The sequence below is a fragment of the Thermobia domestica genome, chromosome 7, assembly GCF_964235325.1.
Source record: "Thermobia domestica chromosome 7, izTheDome1.hap1.1, whole genome shotgun sequence".
Taxonomy (NCBI): Eukaryota; Metazoa; Arthropoda; class Insecta; order Zygentoma; family Lepismatidae; genus Thermobia; species Thermobia domestica.
Genome location: NC_137460.1, coordinates 164540264 through 164562531, shown reverse-complemented (window position 1 = coordinate 164562531; position 22268 = coordinate 164540264).

The window sequence follows — 22268 nt, the reverse complement described above, 5'->3', positions numbered from 1 at the left end:
ATAGCTGAAGGAGGCCGAAAGTTAAAAACGCAAGGCGTAACTCAGTTGTCTTCTACCGATAAGTCACTGGGCGCTTCTGAATTCATGATTCGTTGGGTTGGTTCCAGCGTCATCCGGTCGGTATCCACCGTTTGGGGCGACCGAATTTAACATCAATGGTGAATCGCAAGTGAACGTGGCAACGGTGAAACAGGCGCTCGCTTGAATCCTACGTTGTGGTTCGCTTATCGACCATGTTTTGTATTTTAAACAAAAGAATAAGAGTAGTGATGCGTCAAAGGGGGTTGTTTGAAACCTGAAAGAGCGCTGTGTGTAGTCAACAATCATGTGTGCGGTCTTTTGTTCTGGCCTTGGTCTTTTAAAAAAATATGGATAATTATTTAACTATAATTCAACTTTAAGTAGCACGAATTGTTTCTTTGATATATTCTTTATTATTATTTTTGTTTAGAACGAACAGCAATGTAAAGATGAATGCGAATAGTAAATGGCGGGAATGAGATTGTCTATTTGGCAGTTATGATTTATAACAAAATACTTATAACAAAATACTTTGGTTTGAGTAATATTTACCTGTACCTTGGGCAGAAAGTACTCATACATATGCACTATACTTAGTAGAATGTTCGTTTCATATTAACAAAAGAAGAATGTTTTTAATATATGTAAGTGATAGTTGTGTAAGTGATATTATGGGATAGTTGTTGCTATGGACATGTTTTATGGTTACCTAGTCAGTGAGTTTGTGTACTTAACAGTTTTAAGAAAAGGATATTATAAGTTATATCAAATAATAAACCAGTTTAGCACCGTTTATAGACGTTGTCATTTTTATTAAAAAGGTGAGATTAATGGTATTTAGATATCGAAGTTAATATTTTCATGCCAAAGAAATACTACCACTTCGGATTTTTTATTTCAGCAAACGAACCAGGTTTACGACTATCTTTTTGATAAGTCGTTGTAAAAATTTTGGTGCCGGAACCCGGGACTTTGTAAATTCAATTCCCGAAGAAGAGTAAGGTTGAATTTACTTTTATACTACAGTTAATGAATACGAACTTAACCATATTGCGAAGTGGTAAAGTAATCATAAGAAAAATGGACAACGAAACAATGCAGCATGAAAATATTAACTTCGATATCTAAATACCATTAATCTCACCTTTTTAATAAAAATGACAACGTCTATAAACGGTGCTAAACTGGTTTATTATTTGATATAACTTATAATATCCTTTTCTTAAAACTGTTAAGTACACAAACTCACTGACTAGGTAACCATAAAACATGTCCATAGCAACAACTATCCCATAATAATCACTTACATATATTAAAAACATTCTTCTTTTGTTAATATGAAACGAACATTCTACTAAGTATAGTGCATATGTATGAGTACTTTCTGCCCAAGGTACAGGTAAATATTACTCAAACCAAAGTATTTTGTTATAAGTATTTTGTTATATAAAAACCAAAATTTTTACAACGACTTATCAAAAAGATAGTCGTAAACCTGGTTCGTTTGCTGAAATAAAAAATCCGAAGTGGTAGTATTTCTTTGGCATGAAAATATTAACTTCGATATCTAAATACCATTAATCTCACCTTTTTAATAAAAATGACAACGTCTATAAACGGTGCTAAACTGGTTTATTATTTGATATAACTTATAATATCCTTTTCTTAAAACTGTTAAGTACACAAACTCACTGACTAGGTAACCATAAAACATGTCCATAGCAACAACTATCCCATAATAATCACTTACATATATTAAAAACATTCTTCTTTTGTTAATATGAAACGAACATTCTACTAAGTATAGTGCATATGTATGAGTACTTTCTGCCCAAGGTACAGGTAAATATTACTCAAACCAAAGTATTTTGTTATAAGTATTTTGTTATATAAAAATGTCGCTCGACAAAGGGACTGAATATAAAAGTCATGAGTAGGCTTGGCTTTTATCTTCAAGAACCACTGGTCCGGTTACATTAGTGTTCTTACATTACTTATGTCCATCATATTTTGATCGCACCTTGTATATCTATTCATTACATTTCACATATACATTAAAGAAATCTTACACTTCATCAATACTTACTTTTAACAATAAAGTTTTAACACAAATTAATATAATGAAAACAATTTTTGTGCTTGATTAATCATGAATTAAATTACAATCCTTCACGTTAATAAGAAAGAATTCAAGTCATTGAAAAATTATCGTTGATGAATGAAAATCAAAGAAAATATAATTGAACAAAAATCAAAAATTAAACACAATCTACGTTTGAATAAGCACATGTAAGTAAATAAATCTATTTTTACAGAAACAAAAGACACCCTTTTGTTATTATATAAATACATTTTTATTATTATTATTATTATTTTTCATTCCTATTTATTTGAGCAAGAGTGTCAGGTGCTACTAATTCTTTCACTAGATGCATCCATTTTTCCTTTGTATACGGAGTAGGTTTCCAAACCTTTAACTCATCTATATTGCGAAGTCCAATTGACATCCCCGTTTTAGCGTTCAACAATTCGAAAACTTTAGGATTTATTTCCTTAAAACATAAATAAGGACCTGAGAAAATGTCACAAAATTTGTAAATCTTCTTTAACAACATATTACTTTGCGGATGTTGTTTAACAAAAACTAAGTCATTGACCTTGATCCGATATTTTCCTTCCTGCAAAGACTCTACTTGCGAATTACGTTTCAAAAACTTGTTATGTCTTCGGATCTTTACCATATTCACTAGATTGGATGAATCTATAATTGTCGAATCTTCCAATTTGACATCAAAATGTTGTTCCACAGGGAAAATCAAATCAGAGCCATTATGCACATTAGCAGGAGACACACCTAAAGTGTCTGATATAGAATGGTTCAAAAGGTACGTAATTTGGTTGACATGCTTAATCCATTCAGCATGTTTATCCTTACAAAAGTGCCGAAACAACATACCAAAATTGCGATGTACATTTTCTACCACGGAGCTACTTGGATGGTACGGAGTCACAAAATGAATTTTAATGTTGGCCTTGTTCATGGCTTTGAGAAACACATCACTTTTGAATTGTGAACCGTTATCGCATAATATATGTTCGATAGGGCCACAATGTGGAATATATACATTCAGAATTTTATTCACGATAGCAGCGGAGGTTGCTTTACGCAAGGGATAGGCTACCACATATCGTGAAAAGATATCCATAGTTGTTAACAAATAAACTTCTCCAGTAGCTGCTCTGGGTAAAGGTCCATATAAATCGATCGACAGAAATGAATGTGGTCTCTCAGGCGTTATGGAGAGCATTGGTTTTTGTATAGCCTGGTAATTATGCTTAATGTGCATGCACTCAATGCAGTCATTAATATAATTTTTGACTTGAGCTCTCATTCCCTTCCAGTAAAAAGATTTATTAACCAAGGCACATACCTTCACATACCCAAAATGTCCGAAATCATCATGGTAGGCCTTTAATATGCGTGCTGTTAACGTAGGTGGAATGCAAATTTTGTTCCTAGATTTGAATTTAAAATCCTTAATAAGTAAAATTCCGTTATTTAATTTAAATCTGAAATTCCAGTGTTTGGGACAACTACATCCCTCGCCACATGAAGATAAATGTTCCATGATTTGTTTGTATTCATGATACTTCATTTGATGTTCTCTTAAATCTTCTATTGAAATGGTAGCTATTTCATCCTGTAAGATCTTAAATTCGTTAATGGACAAAATATGTTGCTCTTCTCCAGGAAACAGACGTGATAAGGTATCTACGGGTCCATTATCTACCCCTTTAATGTGTTGTACTTCGAAATCATAAGCTTGAAGATCTAACGACCAGCGAAGTAATCTGTTATTATATCCTTGTACGCTATTAAGATATCGCAATGAATTATGGTCGGTAAGTACTATGAAATGACATCCTCTAAGATATGGAGCGAATTTTTGTATTGCAAAACGTATAGCCAAAAGTTCAATTTCTGTCGTGGTGTATCCCTTTTCAGCTTTCTTTAGAGTACGGCTAGCGCAATGTATAACAGCTGGTTCCTGAATAGTTGGGTTAGGTTGCCAGAGTACTGCAGAGATTCCAAGTTGAGAACCGTCACACTGTACATAGAAAGGAACGTCGTATCTGGGGTGGTTCAAATGGATGTTTCGTTTTACGCACTCCTTCAACTTATTAAAACTGTGTTCTTGAATAGGACCCCATTGCCATGGTACTCCTTTCTTTATGATCATAAATAAAGGCTGGGCTATCTCAGCGAATCGCTTGATGGCTTTGCGAAACCAATTGAAGAGTCCTAATATTTGTCGTGTCTGTTTCACATTTACTGGCGCAGGCAGATCTTCTATGGCTTGAACTTTAGATTGACTGAATTGTAAACCAGAGGCATCAATTTGGTACCCAAGAAATTCTATAGAATTCTGCAAAAATTTGGATTTCTGTAGATTGATAGTAAGGCCCGAACTTTCCAATCTGTCTAAAACTATATCTAAGTACTTCAGGTATTCATGTGGATCTTTCCCCATGATTAAGATGTCATCAGCATAAGTTATCACGTTGCTACGTAAGTCTTGACCTAGAACTTTGTTCAAGCAGGATGCTAATGCTGCACTACCATTGATAAGCCCAAAGACTACACGATTGTATTCGTACAAGTGACCTTCAAAACTAAATGCTGTGTATGGTTTTGAATCTTCATGTAACTCGACCTGATTATACGCCATCACTAGATCTAGATTTCCGAATACAGTGTTCCCTTGTAAAGAAGCTAGTATTTCTTCTACTGGAGGATACCTCACTTGTTCCAGATCAATGTGACTGTTAGTGCGTTTCAAATCTAATACCACACGTAGAGAACCATTTTTCTTTGGAACAACATGTAATGGATTAAGGTGGACGCTCCTTGAAGGCCTAATGATCCCATCTCTTAACATATCTGCTATTTGCTGACGTACATTCTCCCTGTATCTATATGGAATTATATAGGGCTTGGTTACTATGGGTTTGTCTGTTTTAACTTTAAAAGAATAAACAAAATCCTTGCAGCATGAAGCAAATAATAGTGACAGTGATGAGACTAGTGTAACACCAGGATTGACATCGGAGGATCGAATCTTGTTAGCTTTACAGCGACAAATGATGCAGATGTCTACCGAGATAAAGCAGACCATGGAACAGAAGTTTGACGAAGATAACAAGCAATATGAAGAATTAAAGCAGACCATGGAACAGAAGTTCAACGAATCTAACACGACCATGGAACAGAAGTTCAACGAAGCTAACAAACAAAATGAAGAATTAAAGCAGACCATGGAACAGAAATTCAACGAATCTAACAAGACCATGGAACAGAAGTTCAACGAATCTAACAAGACCATGGAACAGAAGATAGAACTGAAGTTTGACGAAGCTAACAAGCAATATGAAGAATTAAGTAGACGGATAGAACGGATAGAACAGAAATCAGATGAAACGAAACAAACAATTGTCCAGGTGGTGAACGACATATCCTCACAGTTCGAGGAAAAGTTAAAAAGGATATCCGATGATTGTCAAGAAAAGCACAATCACCAAAACCAAGAAATTAGTGCTGTAAAAAAAGATTTAGAAGTAATAGAATCTTCCATTAAACAGCAAAAGATCCAGGTCATCAACAATTCTAATAACATACGTGTAAACACGCAATTATTAGCTACTATTCAGGAAGAGATTAGAACGTTACAGGCTAAAGACAACATTTACCGTAATAACTTGGGTAGTGATCGCTTTGAGTTGCCCCACTCACCAGAGATGAACTCGCCTTCGCCGGGGTCTGATGAGGATATTATACTAGAAGAAAGTTGTCCGAAGAGTACTGATGAGCGAAACGTAGATGGTGCGACGACACAGCACGTCATGGATAGGAACTATCACTCAACAAGAACAAGGAATGAGAAAAAGAAGGTAAAATTAAGTGTTAAGATGAGTGAAATCCGAGCTATGAGCAAATTCAGTGGTAAGTGTAATGAGAATGCTACTTCTTTCTTAGAGAAATTCCAAGACGAATGCAATATAATGTGTATAGATCGATCACAATATATGAAATTAATACCCCATGTATTACTCCCACCTTGTTCCTTATGGTTTAAAGCAATACGTGATCACATTGGTACATATGAGGAATTCAAAGCGGCATTGATCGCAAATTATGAAAATGACTTTTTGCTGGCAAATAGAGATGCCACCCTTAGAAATCAACACTTCAATCCTCGATTGCACAAATCTGTTGTAGAGTTTGTTGTAAATGTCTACAACGAATTAAAGGTTGTTAATCCATTACAATCGGAATCGAGAATAATAGCATCGATTCGAAATTTGCTTCCATTTAAATTGCAACAATCTTATTTTCCACACAGTGTATGAGTTTCAGCCATTTATTGATGCTTGTCCAATGCTACGAAACTCAATACCATGCCACGAATCCACAATCAGGAATGGGTAAAAATAAGAATAATTCAGATCATTTGGTGCCTGTTCGGAATTTAGATATCCAAAGTGTGAATAATACGAAACCTAACCTAAGCCGAGTATACTCTAGCAATCAAAATGAGCAAAATAGACAAGGTTATGTAGGGAATCCGCCTAATCTAACTAATCATGGTAATTATGATGTCAGATCACACAACAGCAGTAGATATAAAAACAATCGAAGTACCGAGAGAAATTCCAGAAATGCAGCGAACTACGTGGATAGACGTAATTGGAGATCAAGAGAGGGCACTTCATATCAAAATCTGAATCACGATGAAAGACATGTACAACATAATGTAGAACCTAATCATGATAACGCAGTACAGTGTACTTTATTAGATTCATATGCAAGTACGAATGTAACATGATTACCGTCAATGAAATTAGGTTAAACCCATATTAGTTATAGATTCTTGTGAATTTTCATTTTAAAGTTTATGTGTTAATATCAATAATGAAAACGATTCTTAAAAATACTTGAAATGCTTAAATAGAGTTTTAAGTAGACTGGAAAATTGATTTTCAAATGATTTTTATTCTTTCTTGTTAATGTGAAGAATCATAATTCGATTCATAAATGATTAAAAGCAAAGATTATTTATATTAGATTGATTTGTGTTGAAAACTTAATTGTCAAAGATTATGTTAAGAAGAAGATCTATTCTATAAAACTAATTATTCAACAACTATCCCATAATAATCACTTACATATATTAAAAACATTCTTCTTTTGTTAATATGAAACGAACATTCTACTAAGTATAGTGTATATGTATGAGTACTTTCTGCCCAAGGTACAGGTAAATATTACTCAAACCAAAGTATTTTGTTATAAGTATTTTGTTATAGATTGCTTGTTTAGTAATGTGTCTGGTTCTACAATCTCCTGATATCTTTAACCGCCAGATAAGTTAGCAAGATGTTGCTGCAGTAGTTATTATTTTACGTAAAATAACACATTAGTACTGTGATAAGTTGTATCATTCCATTATCTTATCTGACGATTAAGAGACTTAAGAAAATTGTAGGGCTTGCCCTGAGGGAATATTTATTGGTATACAACTTTATTGAGTAATTTAAAACTTTCAGCAAGATTTTGCGGCAGTAGTTCTCATTTTACATAATATATTAATATTGTGATCATTTATCATCTCGTTCTTATCTGACATTTAAGCGGCATCAGGAGATTGTAGGACTGGTCCTCATAAAACATTTATTGATGGCGTATAAGTTTATTGAGTATCTTTAAAGCTGGTTTTAAAAATACTTCTAATGTATGGATGTGAGTAAATATGTAAAACGAAAGCAGTTTTCAGGCACGGAATGCCAAAATAAAGTAGGGCATTAATTTTCTGGATTAGGCAAAAGTTACTTCTGCATCACGAAGTGACTAAAAAAGACAAAATAGTCAGTAAGAAAGTCATTAGTCCTTTTTTTATCACGCGTGGTAACATCAGCACAATAAGTGCAATAAGTACAAGGGAGCATATTACTTCGTGATGGTCATTATTCTCTTAACAATATGAATAACAGTAGAAAGGCTTTTGTTACAGTGATTCCACACCACAGAAAATAAATAAATTGTTCATGAACGTGTGTGAAACTGAGCGAGTGTGGGATTGCGTCTGATGAGCAATCGTCACTCCGGTTCCGGCAATAATCCACTTTAATGTAAGCGAAATATTGAAGTTTCTTGCACAAATTCTTGCGGGCCAAACTATACAAACTGTGATAGTAAGTACAAACATAAATAACGAAACAAATCTAACCTAACCAGACCTGACCTAAACCCAATTTAACCAAAACTGACCTTATCTAACTAAAATTAGGCATTTTTTTTAAAGCAACATTTTTTGGTAAGAAATTCTGGCGCCAATCAGGCCGACATATGCCGACATATGATATTATTATGGTTTCTTATTATTTTTTATTGCCTAATACAGTGGAAAAATCAGCTGGAGGACTTTCATTTGCGTTGTGAATGGATTAACTCATGTTGCGTTTAAGAAGTCGTCCAAAACTAATAGTCATCAAAGTTCATCCACCGATCATTGTCAAGTGTCAACTTCTGCTTTTTCGACTGAGAATGACACATCTTTTTCTTGTCAGTCAGGCAGTATTCATTCTACTTCTTAACTGACTATTAAACGTTACCTATCAGCAGATTCAGTTACTAAAGCTGAGGTGCTTTGGTGTTTACAAATTGTGATGAACCATATGTCACTCCGGGAAGCTGAGCGTTGTGCATCAACATTTAAATGGATGTTTTCTGACAGTGATATTGCAGAAAAAATGCAATAGCATCGAACTAAAGTGGGGTACACAGTAGTGTTTGAATTAGCACCTTATTTCGAGCGAGAACTTCAGAGGTTATTAAAAGACTGTACCTACGCTGTGATCTGTTTCGACGAATCATTCAATAAAGTTTCTCAGAGGCAACAAATGGATTTAAATGTACGATTTTGGGATTCAAATAAATATTTTGTTACAAGATACTTTACATCTGTTTTTCTCGGATACTCAACAGCGGCAGATTTGTTAAAAGGTATCAGTGAAAAGGTATCTTCGGATGTTTTAAAGAAACTCATTCAGGATGGGCCAAGTGTCAATTTTAAACTATTGTCAGATTTGCAACTTGAACAGCAACATACGCCGGAAAGTCCAGTGTTGTTAAGCATTGGTAGTTGCGGTCTTCATGTAGTTAATGGGGCGTTCAAAACCGACATGCAGAAGACAGATTGGGGGACTTAGAGGGGTTTTTACGTGCTTTGTATTATTTATTCAAAGATTCGCCAGCACCAAGGTCGGACTACACTTATTACACTGAATTTGATATTTTCCCAAAGAAGTTTTGTGCTGTTAGATGGGTAGAAAACAGTGACGTTGCATTTTGAGCCTTATTAATGTTGCCTCATTTAAATAAATAAATATATATATATATATATATTGCGTGTGTCAAGAAGGACAAGGAAACACCTAACTCGACAACGTTCTCAGTTGTAGAGAAAAAATTTGCACGACAAAATGTTAGCACCAAAATTAGCATTTTTCTCAACTATTGCTTCAATGGTGGAACCATTTCTGACCGAATTTCAAACAGACCAACCCATGGGACCCTTTTTGCATGAAGAGCACACTTCTTTCGTACAAAGATTAATGGGGAAAATAATGAAGGGTGATGTTCTTAATAAAGCAGGTGCATCTGTTAAAAAAATAGATATATCAGATCCAAACAATCTTCTTCCTGCTAAAGATGTGGACATAGGCTTTGCAACTAGGGATGCCATGTGTGGAATCAAGGAAATAACTGATCTAGACAAGCTAACACTGCGACGAACGTGCAGAGAAGCTATCGCAGCGATGATTAGTAAAATAATGGATAGGTCACCATTGAAATACAAACTTACTCGAACTATTTCGTATTTCGACCCTGTGCTTATTGGTCACAACAGTGGCGTAGCACAAGAAGTATAGGGGGCCCCGAAGTACATTCAAAGCCGACAGAAGTAAGGTTGAAGTTCTACTTCTTTAAATCTTTATTCATCGCAAGACTTCGGGGCCCCCTATACCTCGGCCCCCCCGCACTGCGGGGGTTGCGGGGGCAGCTGCTACGCCACTGTCACAACCTGACACTAGCGGAGAAGCGTTTGACATTATCTTTGGAGGAGATGGTAGCTAAACGATGGTTTACGGGAAGCAAAGCAGATAAAATTATGAGACAATATTGGAAGGTATTTTCGTCACCTGAATCTATTCATCAGTGCAAAATGTTTAAAAGAAAGGAGAAGCGTCTGGATGCATTTTATGTTGAATTTCTTAGCGTATTCAGTGAGGATAGTGTACGAGAACTCAATGATTTTATAAATGTATTTTGATACAGTCACACGGAAATGCATCAGTAGAGAGAGGATTTTCTGTAAATTCTGAATGCATTTTTGAGAATCAAACAGGAGAGCCTTATTGCCATGAGACAAGTGTATGATGGTGTGAGTGCATTAGGTGGATTGGAGTCAATCAAAATCAACAAAGATATGATACATGCGGCCAGAAATGCACATGCTCGGTATACTGAACATTGAAGAAAAAGGCGAAGGATTTGAGTGAAAAGGAAAAGATGGAAAGAGAGAGAAAACGTGTAACGTGAGAAAGACTGGAATTGGAAGCTAAAAAGGCAAAGGTAATTGCTGAGAAAAAAAAAACTGCTCTTCTAGAAGAAAAAATCGATGCACTTATCGGGAAGTAATGAAAACAGGTAAGAAAATATAATTTCTTTCGATAGTGTAATTTTATGTTGTTCGAGTGGGAACTAAATAATAATTCTTCCGCCTCTTTCGCAAAATATTCGTCTTTCAGTGCCCGTTATAACCGGGAATTTATCTAGTAGAGCCGGGAAAACCGGGAATTAACCGGGAATTTCAAAACGCTTTGAGAGTGGAACCCTGCTTTTAATGTTCAAGCAGTTGAAAATGGAAGGTTAGTCAGGATATTAAATGATTTCCGTTATAGTGAAAGGGTTAAATGGAAAATAGCAAGGTATGGGAAGTAATGCAAAGAAAAGAATGCGATTTTTACGTCCTTATCGGAGGCTGAAGGTGGTGATAGAACTCACTAAATGAAGATATAACATCACCAAGAGCATGGAGGTACAATGAGGCTCATTAATACCAGGGAGGATCAAGAGGAATTACTGGCGTTTATGCTACGGGAAACCATTCACATTAGCGAGAATGAAGCTTGGAGAGACCGCCTAAAATTTATTTTTGATAAATTAGAGACACAGGTGGGGGCAGGATTCCCTATATAGACCTATTCTACGGATGTAGTTTGTGAGAGTGGATTGTTGGCATGTCAAAGCTGTAGACTAAGGGCAAAAGTTGAATGTGCTATTGCGTGTAGAATGGAAATGAATTCAGGACCACTGATATTTCTACTATATGAGGTTCTAATGATAGCACTTGGAGGAAGTGGAGAAAAATGGAAACAATGTATAAAAATCTGCAACTAAAAAAATGAAAACGAATACAACGTTAAATTTGTTTGATACAGTTGAAGTATCTGCAAGATTGGTTTGACTCAATTACAATTTTGTCTATACATAGGCTATACAAAAGCAAGAATTCCTTAAGCCTAAATGTAGCCCTTCCATTTCCATGAAGGCAAAATACACATTTTCTGTTAAATATAACATATTAGAATTAAAATTAAAGTTCTTTTTTTTTTTTTTAAAAAAAAAACTTTTCCTATCAACATATAAAATAACATCACATCTGTATATAATTGCTCGAACCTATTCACAATCAGTCAGATTTGTTTATCCATGTCTCGTCTACGGTCATTATAAACTTCCAGCGATCTTTTGGCAGAAGGCGCTAGTATAGCTTTCTGCAGTTGGCTTGTTAGCACAATATGGTTTCCTTTCAGCGCATGAACATTCACCTATGAGACAACTTTTATGAATGGTATGATGGAAAGTAGGTTCGAAAACACGGAATCGGGTGAACATAGCACACTGTGTCGATGTTTATCTGATGCCGACAATGCCTTAATTCCGCGCAACAACGGTGGTGTAAGCTCCATGAGGTACTGTACCTCCTGTAGTAGTCGATGATACTCGGTGGCACTATTGGCAATGGAGCTTCTAACAGCATATATACGTTCCTGATACTATTTTACTATGCTGTAACAACAGAAATGTGTACTGGAAAGTGTTACAACGTAGCCTTCATAGAATCGATTCACTTTCGATGCCATTAGATTTCGCACAACGGTGATTAATTTGCTAGCAGACATACCAAACATCAATGGTGGAATTTTCATGTTTCTGCGCGGCTCATGTGCTGTACTGCGTCTTTGCCTTTTTTCTGTATGCAAGCCTATCAGCCTGTGTACGACTAGTACAATACATAGATTTCACATCAATATGCTATATCCATAAGCCGCAATTAATGATTGACTTTGCTGTCTTTTTTCTAGCAAATTTTGGTTGAAATCCATGGTATACATGGTTCGCATTCTGCCAAATTCACAGGATACTATCAACGACTTTCTAGAAATGGTGCCTTCGTTTTCAAGAAGAGACATCCCGCTCACTACGATCACTTTCTGTCAGATGTGAACGCTGTCAGGAACACAACGCATATCCTATTCATACCAATCAAATCAATTGTGGCTACTGTACTGGATCACATCATACGAAAAGCTGTCAGAATCTGCAACAAGCTCCAACCTGCAACACTTTCATAAACGCTCGCATCTGACGTACAGCTACAAGTGTAAATCTAGATCTGCTCTAGAAGAAACCATGCCGGAACTTGTGGTACCACTACTAACTCATGATGCTCAAAATCAAACAGTAGAGACATCAACAGAGCCTGATCATTCTGTTTCCATTCATCAATTGATAGCACTTGTCTCCCTCACTCTTCAAAACGTTCACCCCTTTGCACAACCATTAATGTTACAACATGTTCAGTACCGTACGTAGCTCGCAACAATTTTCACCTCGATTTTCACGCAATCTACAATGGTCCATAGTGCACTTTCACGCATCTCCACTCACAACAACTGTTTAACTTCATATTGATCATGGATTTAACTATGGCACTTGCATTTCTACTTCTCAACATCTGCTCAATCTTAACTCATAAACTCAACTTTGAACAACTCTTACATGAGCAACAGGTTAACACATTCCTTCTCAATGAAGCCCATTTCACTCCTAAACTCAGTTGCAAATAGTGTTGTAAATAGAAAAAAAACGTTCGTATTTTTTCAGAAATGTACGTTTTTTTTAGAAAAAAAAACATTGCCTCTCGTTTTTTTCTAAATTTCGTTTTTTTTCAAATAGTCATCTGTAACGCATCTTACGTCTATTTAAGTATGAAATATTTTTAGGTAGGTATAATTACCGTAAAATGCAACATAAATTAAACGCTAGATATTGATACGCTACAAATATTTTACAATTTATATGAATAGCGTACCTACTAACAATTCGGGTTTCAGCAGTTTTCATCAATATCAACTAAGAAATAAAAGTAGAAGTGAAATTTTGTTTTTCCGTGAAAGCAGGTCTTTAATAAGTACGAAAACATTGTCACGAACAGTATAAAATTCAAATAACTTGTCTAAAGGTAAAAACTAATACCAATTTGCCTAATAGTATTTTTCTAAATATCATATATAAATAATTTGTCGACTAGATATATATAATAAGTAGTATAGATTTAGTATCGTGACCGTAAAAGAGATACCGCGCCTTGATAAGAGATAGTTTATCGATTGTTTTATTAAGGATAAAGGCAGATAGTGAGTATCGAAGGAGGTGATGAAATTGGGTCAGGTTTTTTTTTTTCCTGGAGATAGATGACGAAATAATGTTAGGAAAGGTTGAATGACCACTACGAAGGTCACAGTGGATGCTCCCTACCGCATGGTCCCTGGAAATGGCCCCTATGCAGGGCCACACCACATGGCCCCTGGAAATGACCCCCAGGACCCATGGCCCCTGGAAATGACCCCCAGGACCCATGGCCCCTACGCTTCATTAGAAGCTACCTGTTAAAAAGATGTGAGCATATATAATTGATTACAAGCTACCTATTAAAAAAGGTGGGAGCAGATAAAAGGAAATGGTTCCCAGGACCACAGTGGATGACCCCTGGAATTGACCCCAGGACCCATGGCCCCCATGCAGGAACCATACGAACAGTATGTGAGAAGTGAAAAATATAGCAAGCTTTACTCATACACTATGTGTGTGAGCAGATAAAAGGAAATGATTCCTTGTTCCCAGGACCACAGTGGATGACCCCTGGAAATGACCCCCAGGACCCATTGCCCCATGCAGGACTACATTATTTATTACTGCGCTTTAATAGAAGCTTGTTGGTAAAAAATAGGACCCATACGAACAACATGTGATCATATTTTAATCCCTCGACTCGAACAACGTGAGAAGTTAAAAATAAGCCCCTCCCCCTCCTACCCCCTACTACAATGGAATAGGTATACTATGAAAAGGGTAATATTTATTAAAAACATCTTTCTTACTTGTGAGCTGAAGACTAAATGGCACAGACATCCTTTCTTGAGAGCCGATGAAATTGAAATGAACGAGCGAAAAGCCGTTTGGCTTGGCTTTAGTGACGTCAAGATTAACTTTGTACCGTATCAGAATGATAAAACTGATTGACCTTGACTTTACTTATTTACAAGAAACACAGATTACTTGCAATCATCTACAAACATTTGTGTGATTTGAACTTAATGAGAACTTTGAATAACAATCACGTGCGAGGTTAAAAACCTTTATTATTGACAAGCATGAGTGATATCTAACAGAGTTAATCACAGATGGATCACGAGTTTATGTGTCCGAGTTTAATTGATATTGACGATAGAAAAAATAGATTAATCAAAATCACGAGAACTGATGGGTTATTGAACGCTTGCCCTATCACAAACTGAACTTGTATTTGTAAATATATATAAACAATTTGGAAACGTTATTACTTAGAGATAACCAGACAACGGCGAAAACATTTATTTTGTTATTACAATCTAATACGAAAAAAATAAACTGCAACTTTAGAGATTAATGCCTTGAACTGAACAATTATTATTATTGTATGGATTCAATGTCCACAGTGAGAACATTGAGCATGCCCCGCCTATATGCAATAAAGCATATGGACTTATGGGAAAAAAATGGTTCCGCCTATACTAAATAAAGTACTTATATATAAATCCCTTTGCTTCCTTTTTCTATATATTATAATTGTTGCTATTGAGAGTGCCTTTATAGTAATTAATTGTGTGACTGCGTGTGTGTGTGTTTGCGATTTCTAAAAAAGTTTGGACGACCACCGAAAATTGTAAGTTATTACTGTAGTTGATGTATATATCCACACATATTCACTGACGCGCCTTATATACATTAATATTTAAACCTAGGGCTACCGAACAAATGTAAAATTGTAATTTACTTTAAAAGTATAACACATAATTGTTAACGCCCCCACAGGCATTTATATTGAAACGTGAGAAAAAAGTGATTAATTGTAAAACATTTTAGCATTAATGCCGCGCCTTTGTTTAAAATGCCATTTATGTTGCGCGCTCACACGAAGATTTATTTTTATTTATAGCAAGCATTTACGGAAATAATTTTAAAATGCCATTGCGATGTAACACATATTGGTTGTACTTTTTAAAATTGCACGTACGCGAAAGCGAAATAAAAATTACTGTGTTCACCTAGCACAAGCTGTTTGTACTTTTAAAATTGTACGTACGCTAATACGGATATTTAACCCACCAACTTACATTTAAGAACGCTTTATAAAATAGTTCGTGTTATATAACTTTTGCGGACAAATTGGTTGCCTGGCACAAAAATTAAATTGCCTATTTATTATAATATTTATTTGAAGAGTTTGTTATTAAGCTAAGCTAAGATGCCTATAGTCGCTAACGCGCCTTTACTTGAAAAACACATGGTTTTTTTACTAAGGTAACCTAAGCTGGCTATATTTGCTAATGCGCCTTTACTGGAAAACCATATGGTTCCTTAATAAACTAACCTAAGATGCATATAGTCGCTAACGCGCCTTTACTGGAAAACCATAGGTTCCTTACTAAACTAACCTAAGCTGGTTATACTTGCTAATGCTCCCCCTATCGTAACGTAACCATTGCTAACGCGCCTTTACCGTATAACCTAACTTAACGCAGCATTGTTTACCTTTGATAATAATGTATAAATTAATTATTATTATTATTTTGTTTTAACTTGTTGCTACGCGTTTGCTAATACTAAATAATTGCTTGGGAACAACTTAAATGTATACCTGCTTTGCCCTGCCCTCCCCACTTGTTTGCGCGATGGCTTTACCCTGCCCTGCCCTGTTTATATGTTGCCGCGTATGCTTTTTTATATAAATTAAGCGCAACTGCTATGTATATACCCTGAACTTATTTGTGGAAACAAGTTAAATGTATACCTGTTTTGTACCGCCCTGCCCACTTGTTTGCGCGTATGCTTTACCCTGCGCTGCACACTTGTTGCCGCATATGCTTTTTTATATAGATTAAGCGCAACTGCTATGTATATACTCTAATCTTATTTGTGGAAATAACTTAAAGGTATACCTGTTTTGCACCGCCCTGCCCACTTGTTTGCGCGTATGCTTTGCCCTGCCCTGATTACATGTTGGTCCGTATGCTTTTTTATATAAATTAAGCGCAACTGCTATGTATATACCCTAAACTTATTTGTGGAAACAAGTTAAATGTATACCTGCTTTGCACTGCCCCGCCCACATGATGGCACGCATGGTTTTTATACACCGAGCCCTAAATTTAATTTGCAAATGGACACCGACTGCCACGCTTTTAAATCTATTTAATGTAATTATTGTACACATGCTTCCGTATAAATGCACGTACGTTTTTTTTCACGAATGGACTTGCACTGCTACGCTTTAAACTATTTATTGTACGCATGCTTCCGTATAAATGCACGCACGTTTTTCCACATGGACACTATCTGTTAAACATATGTTACAATCTTAATTTTTACTCACTGCTATATTCTCATGCACCTAAATTAACAAATACGAAATATAATTTGATTTTTAAAACAAGGAAAACAACAACCTGCATTCGGCTAACATTCACATGGCTGAAATACCTTTAAATAGTGTAACCTAGCATTATTTGTTTAATGTATATAAAAAAATTACGTTTATATTTTAATAATAATAAATTAAGCAATAATAAAACATAAACATATGTACAAAAATAGGGTTACCTTCAACAAAATAATTTAATCTTTTTACAACGTGGAACTTGAAGTTACATGCAACATCATGACTCAGAGAACAAAATAATTACTTACGATTACACCCACTAGGAGGCAGCACTAATGAGGCGTTGCGATACCGTATGTAACTTTTTGCGATTTGCAAGTGTCCTTAGTATTTGAAATAACTTATTAATAATTGAAATAACTTATTAATAATTCTGTTTTTTACTAAGAAATGGTAATTTTTATATTATAGTTTTAGTACATGTAGGAAAAAAGTATATGTCTTGCCTAGTTTCTAAAATAAAAATAACTGAAAATATTGCGTTAACGCAAACCAGGATGGAAAGTGCAATACTGCATTGTGAATAATTATTGCGTTTAAAATTGCGAATGGACCCTTTCAGTTAACTTTATAGATTATTGCAATACTTATTTTATATACAAAATAGAAGACCACGGCTGTTATTATGGACCATTTGCCTTTGTGTCTACCATTTTATGGAATGATGCCCCACTTATGATTTTTTGTACAATGTATTGCAATCCTTATAATATTTATTCAAACAGTATGTAAGACACATTGTGTTAGTAACAGACAACTTAGTAAGAAACATTGTGTTAATGAAAGACTATTTAGAGGATATTCAAGAACTATTTAGGGCAAACTAAGAATAGTCAAGGGGTAGTTACGGGATACTAAAGATGGTCAGGGACTATTTAGTAGATAATCAAAGGGTAATTAGGGGATACTAAAGATAGTCAAGGGGTAGTTAGGGGATACTAAACATGTTAAGGGAGTATTTAAAGACTAGTTAGCCTAAACTAAGAATAGTCAAGAACTATTTAGGGGATAATTAAAGACTAGTTAGCCCTTACTAAGGATATTCAAGGACTATTAGGGAATATTTAAAGACTAGTTAGCCCATACTAAGGATATTCAAGGACTATTAGGGAATATTTAAAGACTAGTTAGCCCATACTAAGGATATTCAAGGAGTATTTAGGGGATATTATGGAATATTCAGGGGAAGCTTAATTATAGAGTACAGAATGAGGGCCTTTTCTTTTGGTATATTTAGTTTGAGAATAAATATTGCGGTGGGGCGCAGTACAGAATGAGGGCCTTTTCTTTTGCTATACTTAGTTTGAGAATAAATATTGCGGTGGGGCGCAGTAGAGAATGAGGGCTTTTTCTTTTGGTATATTTAGTTTGAGAATAAATATTGCGATGGGCCGCAGTACAGAATGAGGGCCTTTTGTTTTGGTATATTTAGTTTGAGAATAAATATTGCGATGGACAGAATGGGCTTTAGGATATTTTACAATTGGAACAAGGCTACCTACATGTGTACTATTAACGCAAATGCGTATAGAATGGGAATCGGAAAAAAATGCATACAGACGTGTTGTTTTATGAACCCGTTTGCAGACGACTTAATACTATACTGAATGCTTTTGAATAAGGCCGCTAGGTGGCAATACTTATCACATGATTGCGTCAAAACATGCGTAAACTTGTTCAATGTAATGACATATATAATAATATAATATCCCGTTTTAATATCATTTTATTGTACGCCGTTGGACGTAACGTGTTGTTTACCCTTGACTTATTACTAGTGCTAATAGTAGTACTGAATTGAAAATATAACATTTAGTGAAAAATATTATTTCTGTTTTACAGTGTGTGGACCCTGCAGTTGCAGAATAAAAATTAGCGAGACCATTTATAACAGTTTTTGAAGAACAACTAAGAATTAGAAGGTGAGTATATTTCATAATTATTATAAATATATTTATTGAAAACACTTAGTAAACAAGATTTTTTAAAACCAATTTAATGAACATTTGTTTAGCTGAGGTTGTTTTTAACCATTAATTATTTAACCAACACTTAGTAAACAAGACTTTTTAAAACCAAGTCATGAACATTTCTTTAGCTGAGCTTGTTTTTTAACCAGTAATTAATAAACAAGTTTTTTTATATTTTTTAAAGCAAGTTATTGATTATTGCCTGTTTTGCTAGATTTATGTTAGAACTCAAAAATTTTTTCTTTTCTTTTGTTTTAGATGGATTTCCTGTGTTCAAGTGGTGAGTTCAATATGATTGATGAACTTTTCCTGCATGAAGTTTTACGCGGTCTTGATGACTATCCTCGTGTCTTCAGTACGTGGAAGGCGATAATGGAGCTGCAGAGATTAGGTCATCGAGCCAGTGTAAGGTGTGAAGCTTTACTACACGCTCTTCGTGCTTTAGAAGGTAATGACCTTATACTTTTAAATCATTGCGTTTCAGCCGCCGATGTGCTTGAGTTATTCGTGCACGGATTCTTTCGTACTAATGAGTTTTACAATTATGCTCAAGACAGATTTATGTATTTAATGGCGTGTGGAGAAGGGCAAATAGATAGAATAATACAGAGTTATCCAACTTTTTTGATTATGGTTCGCAATTTCTTTTGGATGAATCTTTAATTCCATCTGAATTACCCATAACTGTGACCCCTCAAGAAAATTATATCTTGAGTGATGAAGACTTGGCCTTTTTAGTTGGAGTAAATCTAAATTCCGATGAAGAACAAGAAGTGAGGAGATTGGTTAAAAATGTGGACGATGCTGTGGTTAAACCCACGCAACAAGTCCAGGGACAAAATCCTCTATACAATCAATCTTGTGTACAGGATAATCATGGTTATGGGGACCAATCTGATCCTCAACCTGGACCCTCACATGCCCCTGATCCCGTGTTGGATATGGGAGCAATAATGGCAAAAGTACAAATAGTACTGATTGTAGTACTAGTGGTAGTACTAGTAGTAGTGGTAGTGGAAATAATAATGAGGGGGAAAATCAGAGTAATAATAATAACTTCGAAGTAGTAAGAGAGAGCAGAAAACGGTTTCGTAAGTTTCACCTTTCGGGCCATGAAATCGCGGTTAGACCAGTGGACAATGAACGACGTATTGATAATCCACAGGCCTATATTGAAAGCTTATTTAATTTTGCATTAGAACATGTGTTATCTAACGCTCGCCCCACAGATTATATTGGACTGTACATTGATAGTAGCAATAGTAGAAATAACAAGTCTGTATATGTTCCATTTAGAAGAAAACCCGATTTTTCTGCTCAAACTGTCCTTTCCTCAGTTGAACGAGTTTTAAATTCAAATGAGGATTTCCTTTTGGGGCATGAGGTATTGTTTCGCTTCCATGTAGCAGAGAGTATGCATGGAAACGGAAGAAATGCAGCAAGTGCTGTTGAAAAGTATTCCAAACATCAAGATTATTTGGAAAAGCGTTTAATACGCATAGAAAACCATAATATGTACTGCCTACCCATGGCAATTGTTTGGGGGATTACAAAGCACACCGCAAGTGAGAAAGTTTATATAAATTAAAAACAAGAGATTATGATACATGGGTTCTTAAAGCAGAAGTTCTCTGCGAGATGGCAGGAGTTGACGTTAAAGCAAAGGGTGGTTGTGATTTTAAAGACCTGGATTTGATACAATTTAAGTGGTGAGTATCAAATTGTGGTGTATGAGGAAGATGAAAATAATGACCGGGAATATATAGTACGTTACCCGGGAGAATATGCAGAGAATAAAATCTTTATTTTTTATAAGAGAGGTGACACTGTTGGCTATTTTGAACCCATTCCATACATTAAAAAATTACTTGGTAAATTGAAGTATTGCTATTATTGTTTGCAAACATATAATGGGTTAGAATATAAACATAAGTGTGAAACTCAGTGTTCTCTTTGTGAATGCAAACACGTACGAAATTATGATAGTGATAAAATTAAATGTAATGCGTGCAATAGAGAGTTTGCTGAGGGTACTTGTTTTCAGAATCATAAGAAATGTAATAAAGGCGGAAAATCTGTGTGTGATAATGTTAAGATTTGCAATAATTGTGGTATCATCTTTGATAACAGGCGTCGAAAATCAAACCATGTGTGTGGTGAACATTTTTGCACGACTTGTCGTAAGCATGTTGATATCACTCACACATGTTTTGTACAACAACAAAAGCCTGTACATACTGATAGGTTTATGTACATTGCATATGATATAGAAACGATGTTAAAGGCACCAAATGCGCACGGTGAAAGGGAACATGTGGTACTACTGGTATGCTGTAAGCATATTTGCCACAACTGTATAAATAAATGTATCGGTGAGTCCTGTAAAACTTGTGGTGATAATAATGGAAATCGTTCGTTTTCTTTTAAGACAATGACGGCCTTTATTAACCATGTATTGGCAGACCGACCTGACATTAGACGTATAATTTGTATTGCACATAATGCTAGCAGATATGATGGTCTTTTCTGCCTTAGAAATCTAATAGAAGAGCAGCATCTTATTCCTAATGTTGTAATTCAGGGTCAAAAAATTTTTAATATTAATATTGGTAATCGTATTTTCTTTAAAGATTTTTATTTATTTATTGGATGTAAATTATCTAGACTTCCAAAAACTTTAGGCCTGCGCGGAAATTTAAGAAAGGGAGATTTCCCATATTTATTTAACACCGAGGAAAATCAAAATTATGTTGGCCCCTTGCCCCCACTTGAATTCTATGACCCTGAAGGACGAAGCACCGAAGAAAAACAAGAATTAATAGCCTGGCACCAAGAACGTGCGGCAAGTGTCGAGGAGTTTAACCTCGAAAAGGAAATGCTGTCTTATTGCGAAAACGATGTTAGAATTCTAGCAGAAGCGATCATTAAATTTAGTGACATTATTGAAGAGAAAACGAATGGTTTGCAATGTTTCATTACATCATCCACCATTGCATGTCTTGCAATGCGTACATATCGCACTTTGTACTTACCTGAAAATACTATTCCCGTAATTCCCGCGTTGGGTTTCCATCATAAGACAAAGTATAGTACTAAAGCTATGCAATGG